Below are 13,826 nucleotides of genomic sequence, written 5' to 3'. Positions count from 1 at the left end.
CTTTCTTAAGATCACTTTGACTCTTTGGTATTTTGTGATTTAATACAGCAGAACAGACCAAGAAGAGATGGAGAAAGTACACAGAAGAACTATACAAAAAAATATCTTAATGACCCAGATAATCACAATAGTGTAGTTTCTCATTCAGAGCCAGACATTCTAGAATGTGAAGTCAAGTGGGCCTTAGGAAGCCCTGCTGCCCATAAAGCTAGTGGAGGTGATAGAATTCTAGCAGAGCTATTTAAAATACTAAAAGATGATGCTATTAAAGTGCTCCACTCAATATGTCAGAAAATTTGGAAAAGCCAACAGTGGCCAGAGAACTGGAAGAGGTCAGTCCTTATCTCAGTTCCCAAGAAGGGCAGTACTAAAGAATGTTCAAGCCACTGAACAGTTGCACTCATCTCCCATGCTTGTAAGGTTATGCTAAATTCCTCCAGGCTAGGCTTCAGCATTATGTGAACCCAGAACTTCCAGATGTTCAAGCTGGGTTTAGAAAAGGCAGAGGAACCAGAGATCAAATTGCCAACATCTGCTGGAACATAGAGAAAGCAAGGGAATTCCAGAAAGCATCTGCTTCATTGACCTCACCAAACTGTGTGGATCACAACAAAGTGGAAAATTCTTAGAGATGGGAATATGAGACCAACCTTACTTGTCTTCAGAGAAACCTGTACACAGTTCCAAGAGCAACAGTTAGAAGTGGACAGGGAACAATAAAGTGGTTCAGAATTGGTGAAGGAGTACGTCAAGGCTGTATATTGTCACCCTGCTGATTTAACTTATATGTAGAGCTTGTCATGTGAAATGCTGGACTGGATGAGTCCTAAAAGCTGGAATCAAGATTGCTGGGAGAAATATCAACAACCTCAGATATGTGAATGATACCACTCTAATGACAGAAAGTGAAGAGGGACTAAAGAGCCTCTTGATGAGGGTGAAAGAGGAAAGTGAAAAAGCCGGCTTAAAACTCAATATCAAAAAAGCTAATATCATGGCATATGGTCTCATCACTTACATGGCAAATAGAAGGGGGAAAGGTGGAAGCAGTGACAGATTTCCTCTTCTTGGGGTCCAAAACCACTGTGAATGGTGACTGCAGCCATGAAATTAGAAGACAATTGCTTCTTGGCAGGAAAGCTATGACAAACCTGGACAGTTTGTTAAAGGCAAAAACATCAGTTTGTCGACAGAGGTCTGTATAGTCAAGGCTATGCTCTTTCCAGTAGTCATGTATGCATGTAAGAGCTGGACAGACAATGAAGAAGGCAGAGTACTGAAGAATTGATGTTTTCGAATTGTGGTGCTGTAGAAGACTCTTGAGAGTCCCCTGGACAGCAAGGAGATCAAACCAGTCAATCTTAAAGGAAATCAACCCTGAATACTCTTCGGAAGGACTGATGCTGAAGCTGAAGCTCTAATACTTTGGCCACCTAAAGTGAATAACTGACTCATTGGAAAAGACCCTGATGTTGGGAAACATTGAAGGCAGAAGAAGAAGAGAGTGACAGAGGGTGAGATGGTTGGATGGCATCACCAATTCAATGGGCATGAACTTGGGCAAATTCTAGGAGATGGTAAGGGACAGGGAAGTCTGGCGTGCTGCAGTCTATGGAGTCACAAAGAGTCAGCCATCACCTGGCAACTAAACAACAACAACAGTTTTATACAAGTTGTAGAATTTTTTTTTCTGTTTTGTGAAAAGTGCCTTGGAATTTTGAAAGAGACTACAGTAAATATGTAGATAGCTTTGAGTAGTATGGATATATTAACAATATTAATTCTTCCAGTCAGTAAATATGAAATACGTTTCCTTTTGTGTCTTTTAAAAATTTCTTTCATGAGTGTCTTGAATGTTTTCATGCATAGATCTTTCAACGCCTTGCTTAAACTTATTTCTAACTATTTTAATTTTTTGATGCAATTGTAAATGGGATTGTTTCTATAATTTATTGTTGGTGTATGGATAGGTAACCGAGTTTTATATATTCAAATACAGTATACAAGATGCATGCTATTTTTTTACAGAATAGAAAATTTTTCCCCCAATAAGATATACAGATGACTAAGAAGTATATGACAAGATGCTCAACATCACTATCAGGGAAGTGCAAATCAAAAGTACAACACATACCAACTAATTCCTGTTTAAATGGCTTTTACCAAAAAGTAAGAAATAAGTGTTGTTGAGGATGTGTAGAAAATGGAGCTCTTATGATCTGTTGGTAGGAATGTATATTGGTGCAACTCCCATGGAATACCTTCTGGAAGTTTCTCATGAAATTTAAAAAAGAACTGTTATGTGGCCATTAATCCCACTTCTGGATGTATATTCATTTCTGGATATATATTCACTTCTGAATATATACTCAAAGGAAATGAAATAATTATCTCAAAGGGAAATCTGTACTCCCATGTTCATTGTAGCAATATTCACAGTAGCCTAGGAACAACCTGTTATAGGAACAATCTAAGTATCTGTCAATAGGTGAAGAGATTAAAACAATGTGATGTGATATATATATATATATATATATATATATATATATATATATACAAATATATATATGAATTTTATTTAGCCATTAAAAAAGAAACAAATTCTTCCATTTGTGGCAGCATGGATGAAACTGGAGAGCCTTATGCTAAGTGAAATAAGTTAGAGAAAGACAGATACTGTATGATATCAGTTGTGAGGAATCTAAAAAGAAAAATGTGGTACTTGGAAACAGAGTAGGAAAGTGATTGCCAAGAGCTGGAGGATGGGGAAAACAGGGGTTTGTAAAAGGTTATACATTTTAATATATGAAAATTATAAGGTCTGAGGATCTAATGTATAGCATGGTGACTACAACTGATAAAATTGTGTTGTATAATTGATGCTGTCTAAGAGAGCGGAACTTACCTGTGTTCTCTTCAAAAAATAAAAGATAAACATGTCAGATAACTATGTTACTTAAGTTAATAGAAAGGTAAATTCTTTTCTAATACATACGTAAATGAGGGTCAGCACTGTGGCGGAGGTGTAGGTGGAAATGGCAAGTATACCTGACTGGGTTGCTATTTCCTCCTCCAGAGAAGCTTCCTGACCCAGGGATTGAACCATCTCCTGCATTGCAGGCAGATTCTTTACCTAATGAACCATCAGGGAAGTCCTAACAAAACTCCCATATAACCTAGAAATTCTATTATTGGGCATATACCCTGAGAAAACCATAATTCAAAAAAACATGTGTACCCCAAAGTTCATTGCAACACTGTTTACAATAGTCAGGACGTGGAAGCAATCTAGATGTGCATTGAGAGAGGAATGGATAAAGAAGTTGTGGTACATCTATACAATGGAATTTTAATTAACCATAAAAGGAGCGAATTTGGGTCACTTGAGCTGAGGTGGATGAACGTACAGCCTGTTATACAGAGTGAAGTAAGTCAAAAAGAGAAAACCAAATGTTGTATATTAACGCATATATATGGAATCTATAAAAATGGCACTGGTGAACCTATTTTCAGGGCAGGAAGAGAGACACAGGGAACAGTTTTGTGGATACAACGGAGGGAGGAGAGGGCGAGTTGACTTGGGAGAGTAGCATTGAAACACAGTACATTACCATCTGTAAAATATTAACAGATAGCTGGCTGAAACTCCAGTACTTTGGTCACCTCATGCAAAGAGTTGACTCATTGGAAAAGACCCTGATGCGGGGAGGGATTGGGGGCAGGAGGAGAAGGGGACGACAGGGGATGAGATGGCTGGATGGCATCACCGACTCGATGGACATGAGTTTGAATAAACTCTGGGAGTTGGTGATGGACAGGGAGGCCTGGTGTGCTGCGATTCATGGGGTCACAGAGTCGGACAAGACTGAGCGACTGAACTGAACTGAGTGTGAAGTTGCTATATGACACAGGAAGCTTACCCCGTGCTCTGTGACCACCTAGAGAAGCGGGATGGGGTGCGTGGTGGGGGGACTCAAGAGGGAGGGGATATATGTACACTTATGGCTGACTCACATCGTTGTACAGCAGAAACCAACACATTGGAAAGAAATTACACTCCAATTAAAAGTAAATTTAAAAAATAATATATACATATATCAAATTATCATGTTATATACTTTAAATATCTTACAGTTTTATTTGCCAATTCTGTCTCAAACAATACTCTTATTCTGCTTGCTAGTCCCTATTCATGACATATGATTTATATATGTTGATGTCTACATAGGAAAAAATAAAACTTTGCAGTATCTACTGAGAAAGGCAAAATGGAGATTTTTTTATTGCTTAAATACCACTTAAGCAAAAGGATTAATAATTAAGTAGTTATCAGTGGATGAGTAGCCCCTCAGCCTCTGGCCTCTCTTTTAACTGGACCCTGCTTCTCCTCTTTCTAGTGCTTTGGTAGGTTCCTTATCTTTGAGGGCAAATTTAACAAGTCAGCTTCCATACAAATGTTATAACTGGATGCTTAGTCCCCAGAGGTGACAAAGTCCCTTATCACTTGAAACAGCTTGTGTGAAATAAAAGCCACCCCCGCCCCCTCCCGTATTATTTGTGTTTTTAAGGAGATCCAAAAGGTTACAGTAGCACTGAGGAGAGATTTTGTTTTCCAAGCTGGACTCCTCTTGTCGCGACTGGATCAGTGGTATATGAAATTTTTCAGGCTGCTTGAGCAGCTGTGGCTGTCTTATGCTTGCATATGCCCATCACACACACACACACACACACACACACCCCACATAATAAATGACCGGCATGAAAGGAAAGTCAGGTTCCCATTTTCCAGTGACTGAAGATAAAAAATTTAGACTTCTCTCGTTGCCCTAATTTTCTTCTTTTCAGAGTAAAATGTGAATGAAAAAAGTGAAAATCCCACACAAAACCTTTAAATCAGAAGAGAATTTTAACTTTCCTCCTTCATTTTCTTAAAAATATTCAAATAAATATAAAATACATAGACATAAATATATTTATACAGATATACATAAAGGGTAGCTGAAGGATCTTCTAACAGGGATGTCATTAACTTTTGTGTGGTAGGTGTGTGACAATGTTCACAATGACCAGTCACTGAAAGTTTTGACATTTTTCATGTCGCTGAAATATATTTTTTTTTCTGGACACTTCAGATAATGAAGACTTTGTGGGGCTACACGCAAAACCCGAGAAACTTGCTCTTGTGTTGCTATCACCACCTCTGATTTTTGAACCTCTGGGGGTGTCTATAAACAGAAGTCTCAGCTGAAACAGCTGCTGTTAAAATGTCCATGTGTTATATACTGCATGTTCTATTTAAGAAAATATTTTTATTATTTGTTACCATAATAGCTGGAATTTTCGACTACCTTTCCATTCTGTAGGAAATTTTACATTTTAAATTGTGGGTGTTTGTATTAAAGTTATAGGGACTTTGCATGAGTTTTTAAAAATTAATGCTTTGATCAAATTTTGGAACTGGAAAATAGGATTGGGGTGACCTGATTTCTCTCATTCCTTTTGCTTGGTTACAGAGTGTGAACCACATCAGACGGTGACCATTCTGCTCCTTAAACAATTCCTGGGAAGTCAGTCCACAGTCTCGTTTAATGATTCATCCACCCCAGGACTCAACAACCCAGATTGTTGAAATTTCTTATTATACATACCTTGAAGCTTGAAGTCATTCCATGTTTTTTTTCCATTTTCCGTGGAATTTGAAACCTCTTTAGTCTAATAATTCCTAATACACTTTAATGTGATTATTAAATGATCTTGAACATAACTTTTTAAAGGTAAGCCATCTTAAGCATTTAGCATGTCTCATGTCTTCCTTTTCACTCTGTCTTTTGTATATTTTGGCATATGAATAAATAATCATGATTGAAATTATTTCAAAACTTCTTAATTTACAGAGAAATTTTTATATACATGCTGGTCTTAGTCTCATTCTGATAAACAAGGAGACAAGGGTTTCATGCACTTAGGGAAGAAAGAAATCTGGGAAGGAAGAAAGGAAATTAAGGTGATGTGTAATGAAGGGTTGAATAGAGCAGGAAATGGATGTAAGAACATGAAATAATGGGATGCTTACATATTTCAGTAGCCAAACTATGTAAGATAGATGGGTCTTCAAAGAACAGTTGCCCTTTTCTGATTCACTAATTTTTGTAGCAAAATCAAAGCCTCATATTTTTTGCAGACTCTTGCCTGATTGAATCCCATCCTGACAAACTTGGCACACAGATGCTCCGCACACAGATGTGTACACAGACCTTGACAAGTGAAATGAGCCAGTTTGCATTGTGGCTACCAATCGCTCTTTGGTCTGCCCCTTGTTCCCTCCAATTTTCTGTCCTCTTCTTGCATGTTCTACTGGGTAAGATGTGGGAAATGGGTAGCTCAAACACACACATTAAAAATAGAAGGGTTAAAGTTGACTCCGTTACAAGTTAAAGTTACACTGCTGGTTCAGCAAAAAGAACCCAGCTGCCAATGCAGGAGACCCAGGTTCGATTTCCTGAGTGGTGAAGATCCCCTGGACAAGGAAATGGCAACTCATTCCAGTATTCATGCCAGGGAAATCCCACGGACAGAGGAGCCTGGTTGGTTACGGTCCATGGGGTTGCAAAAAGAATCAGGCACAAATTAGTGACTAAATAACAAAATCAGGGAAATCTTTCCCCCATCATTTCCTCCTTCTGACCACTGCTGAATATGATTTAAAAACTGGAGATTTGGAGTTGTAATTGAAAATCAGAAATATATGTTAATTTTCCAATTGAAGGAGGAATCTCTAAACTCAGTCCATGAATGTTTAAAATCTTAGAACTTCATTAAGTCGTGATGACTACAGTGAGACAGTCAAGGTTGAGAAATAGAAGCTCAGCCTTCTCTCCCCAGCAAGACAGCTGCCAGATGACGCTGTGCTCTGAGCTTGTTCTCTTGGCATCTGTCCTGCTTGTCTCCTGCATGCAGAGCAAGAAAACTTAAAAAGCTATTAGGGTTTGGGGTGGTCAGATACCCAATGGTAAAAGTTTTCCCCAATCCCACAAAGAAAACAACTTTTTTTTTTTTTGTTCAAAATTGGAAACTTTAAGGGAAGATTTATGGACCTTCGGGTTTATAAAACCATCTGGTGCTTTGTAGTTTTCAGGCTGGTTGCTTTGAGAGTTCAAAGTTTGGACTGACCACACCATTACTGCCACCACTCCCTTCTTCTTCTTGAATAGTTCAATTTAGTTTCTACATTGATACCTAAGAAGCTAGTCTTTTAAACTTACTGGACAACTTGTAAAAATCAGTAGGATTTAAGAGAATGTACCTGTTACTTTTTAAGGGCATTTTTACTGTTTGTCCCTTGCTGCATTAAGGAGTCCAGTTGGTGACCTCTGAGTTTCCACTTAGCTTAGCTTCCTTGTGGGAGCACTGCGTAATTTGGGTTTTGTTTTGGCAGTTGGTGACCTTTGACCCCTCTCAGTAAAGTGTTTAGGTTGAGGAGGCCTGAAAAGAGCTTTCAGATGGGATATTTCGAACCTCTTCCAAGCTAGAGCAGTCTTCCTTTCAGCATTGCAAACCCTTAGATAGAAATGGTTTCCAGCCTCTATAGAGTGTTCTGGTGGAGCAAGTCAGATCAAAGGCTTGATATTTGAAAAATGCACATTCACATTGCAGAGCGAAAAAAAATGTTTTGCAAGTCAGTAATATCACTTCAAAGTGACTCAAGTGTGTTCTCAATTTCAAAAGAAAATGGAGAACATGAGAACAGGGTGTATAAGTTTTCTCTGCCTAATTCTGTTTGTAACTGAGATGAAATCTCAACTAAACCTTTAGTGCTAGTGATGGGTCCCCAAGGACTCTGGGTGTAGGGCAATCTGCTTATTAATTGCCTGTACCTGTGATAATCTTCTACACTTAGATTACAAGGGTGACCAACTTTCATCCACCTCACACCTTTGGAATGCAAATTAGTTACACTTTATTAAAGGAATAGCATTTTAGGGAAGAATATAAAATGAGAAACTGAGATAATGTGGATTAGCCCTTTAAATACCTTTAGTCCCAGAAAATTAGTTGTATTCATAGGACTGTTTTCTGTTGTTGTATAGTATTTGATGAGTACCCATTTTATGGGTGTCTGTCATTCTCCTAGGTACAGTATAATTGTATCTTTAGATAGCACAACATTTTAGGGATAGGACTTTTTTTTTTTTCTTTGTCTGTTCAACATGCTTTATGATAACATTAGAATAAGTCTTATGTGTGCATCTATGCATACAAATGATTTATTGTATTAGTACTTACTTGATGTATGTTTCTTGCATACATTATCTAATTTGCTAGAAACTAAATATTAACCATATTGTGATGAAAATGAACTCTCCTGACAACTCTTTCTTTCCTCATATTCTTTCCTTAAATGATGGTGAACTATAATATTGTGGAAGTCTATGTTCAGAGTGTAAAGCTCAAAACATGAGACTCAGAGATTGAATCTTGAGGTCTGATCTGTTCCTTAACTTTGCCTTAAGCCTTTAGACGTTAGGTCAGCAGTTAGGCAAGGCAATATTTTTCCTTCCACAACAGTAACTCTTATTTTGCTTCTTAACCTCTGATACATCTACTTGTTTGCATCCTCTTTTCAACATAGTGTTAACATGTCAAAGTTCATATCCAGACTGAGATGAAAACTGAATTGTGGATCTTAAATGATACTACACAGTCATTTGTTTGGAAAATGGGGAGACTTCAGATTGAGCAGATATGATACACAGATATTTGTCTAAAATGGTTCTGAATCTGACTCATCTGTGACTGAATCTTGGTTACCAGACCTGCAGTTAATTTCCACTTAAACTCCAAAAGTGCTTCAAAGATTTTGATCAGGTTCTTTTGAATTTACTTTTAGTTAATCCCCTTAGACACAGTTTTTAGATTAAGGGGAACCTCCCAACACTTTGCAGAATGAAATTGCATCCCCTAAAATGGCTACTTCTTGTATTGCTCAGTGACTGATTGGTGTAAGAAAGCAGGCTGACTTGGGCTGTTTTCTTTCCTACTGTGTTGTAGTCAGTAGAAAAGAAAAGGGCTCTGTAAGCATAGTTGAGTGAATGCACAGCTAGAGGCTCAAGATTTTAGAGTCACCTTTTGCTTACTCACTTCTCCTTTCCTGTCCTCATATCACATCTGTCACCAGTTTTCTCAGATGATTCCTCCAGAGAATGGGTCTTTCCACCTACCTCTGACGTGAAATGCACTAAAAATAGTTTTGAGCTTTGACAGATATATCTATCAACTTCAGTTTTTCTAACTAGCAGCACCAAATAAATTCTGACCTGGAGATTACTAACCTCATGTCTGCCAACTGGGGTTGATCCATGGTTGCCATCACCATTTAGAAAAGTACATTTCAATATTATCACATGATGTGAGTTTCAATTGCAAAGTTTTGGGAATCTTCAGAATCCATCTGTTGTGATAACTGAGAAATTTAGAAAATATCTGAAACTATATATATGCAATTTTATATGCTGTTTTACATATGGATATAATTTATATATATGTAACCTTAAACATGTATGGATGTGAGAGTTGGACTATAAAAAAAGCTGAGTGCTGAAGAATTGATGCTTTTGAACTGTGGTGTTGGAGAAGACTCTTGAGAGTCCCTTGGACTGCAAGGAGACCCAACCAGTCCATCCTAAAGGAGATCAGTCCTGGGTGTTCTTTGGAAGGACTGATGCTGAAGCTGAAACTCCAATACTTTGACCACCTCATGCAAAGAGTTGACTCATTGGAAAAGACCCTGATGCTGGGGAGGATTGGGGGCAGGAGGAGAAGGGGATGATGACAGAGGATGAGATGTTTGGATGGCATCACCAACTCAGTGGACATGAGTTTGAGTAAACTCTGGGAGCTGGTGATGGACAGGGAGGTCTGGTGTGCTACAGTCCATGGGGTCGCAAAGAGTCGAACACGACTGAGCAACTGAACTGAACTGATGCATATATATATATAATATATTATATATATATATATAAATATATAAATTGCAAAGGTTATTTGCATTAAATACCTTTTACCTTTATCAAGAAAGGGCAAAAGAAATTCAGTCTTTCATGTTATTGTGTTTGGTCTTTTCTCTTAACCTTCTGAATCAAGTTCTAGTTTTCACTCTCAATTGCGTGGTATCCAGACCAACTTTGTTATTCTCTCCAAGCTTATCAAATACTTCATCATAGGGTCATCTTCATGTGTTTTCTGACCTCTAAATTTCATCAGAGCAAACCCACAGTTTGCTTCAAAACCATCATGAGAGTCTGCCAGCCTTGGCCTCTTGATCATTTGTTTGAGATTTTTATACTAACGACGCATTTCTGGGTATGTAGGCACACAGATCCATGCTTTTCTGCAATATTATGGTAAAAGCCTTGGTCAGTGGTTTTCACAGGGAGTGTGGAGGCTATATTTTTAGTATTAGAGTGACCCCTGGGGCCTGGGTAAAATGCAGATTGCAGAAAAGAAGACATGACCATTCCAAGAACTTTGGCCTTTGACCCAGAAATATATCCTAATGGGTCTCTGACTGAATTTCCACGTGATTCTTAGCACAATAAAACTGACAAGCATGAGTTTTTCTGAAATGTTTACACTGTAGTTTCTTAACCACATGTGAACACCATTGAAGCATTTATAAATAATCTTTGGATTCTCAAAGTTCACAAACATTTGTCTGACCTTGAAAAAGGCCATAGGCAAAGTATATGAAATTCGGAATCTGGAATAACTGAATTAAATGAGATAATGTATGTGATAATTCTCTGTGACTTGTAACTACCAGACTGATGTTGATCATTGGTATGTACAGTTTGATTATTTTCTTTAGGTTCCATGGAATAAGACTTGGTTTAGGTCAGATTATTTGGTTCCTGTATGTGTCATAGTGAAACATAAATTGAATTAGGTTCAGATAACTGATTCTGTGCTTGCTTTGGTATACCAGTTGTCTATTGATTCTACACTCCTTCTGCCCCTGTTTCTGGGGAAAGTTCCTTTCTTCTGCTTTCTGTCTGCCTCTTTTTCAAAGAAATCATCTATTCCCCACCTGAGTCTATGTTTTGGGAGTGAGTCCTAATTCCTCAGTCCAGGGATGGCCAGCTGTCTTGATCTGAGCACTCGGGATTTGCTTAATTTGTTCATGGTGGGCTTGTGAGTAGTGCTAACTTAACTATACGTGCCTCTGGGACTTTGCTAGAACTTTTGGGATGAGTCAGGATACAGCTTCTAGTAGTCGCATTTTCTGTTCTGTGGGGACAGCCTGCCTATCAACCTGGAACTAAGGAGAGGGATGGAGAAAAGAAACACATTCCTGATAAGAAAGGTTGGACTCTGCCTCCTCCCATTCTCCAACTCAGTCCCTCTGAACTTCCCTGCTCTGTGGTCCAAAGAACATCTCCATGTTTTTGTCTGTTTAATTTGCTTCACAGAAGTTTCTGTTCCTGGCAATGAAATGTTCTGGTTTCTTCCCACCGCCATTCACTGGCTGGCTAGTGGTTGTGTTACCTTGAACTTGACAGTCGTGTTTCTTCACGTTCAGTGTTTTCATGTGTAAATTTAAATTGTAGCATTTAGAAATCAAACAAACAGTATACAGAAATGACAATAGTTCAGAAGAGTTATCAAGTTATGGGAGATGGGTGATATTAAATGAGTTGCTATCAGCCTCGATCCAAAGAAATGGGAGAAGGGGTCATCTGTGGAACTTAAACAGAGTCTTGCAGAGGAGGACACCTTGAAGACACTGTGATTGTATCTGGGAAAGTTTAAGAGGAGGGAGCCAGGGGAATAAGTTCACTGATCTCATTCTGTTTCCTTCCATCCATCTCCTGCCAGGGCTTCCCATTGTTGATCCCAACAGGAAGACAGAAAGTTAGGGGGCCTATTGATGTGGTCCCTAGGCCATCCCACAGAAGCCATAAACATGGTGGAGAAGGAAGAAAGTATATCCAGAAGGGCAAAGAGAAGGTATCTGGCATGGCAGATAATATTGGACTTGTCTTTCAATTCTAAAATTAAATGAGAATGAATATAAGTCTAGAATGACATGACATTGGAATTCATTTGGATTCATGTATACATATGAGTGAGAAAAGAGGAGGGAAATCTTACATCCCCCCCTTTTTTCCTGCACATTTAATATCCCGGTTCATTAAAAGCATGACTAATTAGGCCAATGATGTTTTACTGTTTCAAATGGCATGGCAAAAGAGCTAGGTAATTTTTTAGTTAAATTAGACAATAAATTAATTCAAATTTTTCTTGAAAGTTGATTTTCAAAATTAGAATAGGACTTTGTTGGTTTTGAAAATAGATTTAGAGAAGTACTTTTTTCTTTTGTATGTAGTAGAGTTGTATATCTTTAACTTACTCACCTAACATGTGCTTGAAAAAAAATCAGAAAAAGTAGGCTCACAGATGTGGAGAACAAACTAGTGGTTAGTAGTGGATGAGGGGATTTTTAGGGATGGAGGGGTACAAACTATTGGATATAAATAGGCTGAAGGATGTTTTGTACAACATGGGTAATATAGCCCACAGTTTGTAGTGAATATAAATAGAAAGCAACCTTTAAACATTGTATATATTTTTTTTAAAAAAGCAGAAGACAGACAAATTTATTTTTAAAAAATCACCACTAAACAGAGGCCTAGTGTTTCATCTGGTTTCTCCACTAAAGAGGTAGGAATTTGTCTAAATGCTTGAGAAAAGCTGACAATGTTAGGCTTATTGCAAGACCACAAAGTAAGTATAAAACCACATATACCATTCTTTGTGGGTGATTTAAAGAATGTTCGAGTAAGTTTTTCTCCATACAGATTTTCCCTCACTTATTTATTTCCCGAGTAAGATAGAGCTCCATTGTAGTGGCACAATAGAATATTTAGAGGTGGTGTTGTTCAGTCCTAAATCGTGCCAACTCTTTGCGACCCTACAGACTGTAGCACGCAGACTTCCCTGTTTTTCTGAATATTCAGAGAGAATAATTCATTATAAAGATATGGAGGTCTTACAAATTTAGAATAAAGCCCTTTCAACTCCCATTCTTAGAACTGCATCCTTGTAGATCCGAAGTCTAAATGTATGCATATTAACCTATAATACAGAAACACCACCCTCCCCCTTGGTGATAGTGATGGTCTGTGTCTATAGTTAGGGAAGTAACACAGGCTTCTTCTGCTGTGGGATGGCTCTCCTGTGCCCTGCCCACCAGAGAGGTCTGTGTGTGGCCATCTCCATCTATGTGTACCTTGTGTGTGGGCCAACCGCAGTTCTATAGCACCCCTGCCAAGAGCTTTGTCTTGGGCACTGGAGGTGCAAACTGCAGAGTCACAAGATTTTATTCAGTCCCAAAGGGTTTCTTCAGAAAGGTATAATCCATAGGAGTAAAAACAGACTTCCAGGAAAAGAACGCAAACCATAATCAAGATCATGGTCTTGATCGTCTTCATAAATTTAAGAGAAAAATCTCACCAAACTGCTTGATATATATTTTCAAATAATGTTTTTATTGGCTGCCAGCATGTAAAGATGGAGCATTCATAATCTGGAGGTCACAGTGTAGACTCTTTCCACATACAGACAGCCTCCTGCCACATTCCTTTCCATTTGCATTGGTGAACTGCAGTCTTTGCACCCAATGGTAGAGTGCAAAGATAAGGGATTTGACCCAGAAAAAAATTCAACCTCACATCACTTGTAACGAGTGTGAATTGTTATTTCACACTAAAGGTAGCCATTTTCTTTTTTTTTTTTTTTTAGTTTCTTCTATGCACGAGGCAGTATAAGAG

Source organism: Muntiacus reevesi, chromosome 20, assembly GCF_963930625.1.
Source record: "Muntiacus reevesi chromosome 20, mMunRee1.1, whole genome shotgun sequence".
Lineage (NCBI taxonomy): Eukaryota > Metazoa > Chordata > Mammalia > Artiodactyla > Cervidae > Muntiacus > Muntiacus reevesi.
This window is presented reverse-complemented; position numbering follows the sequence as displayed.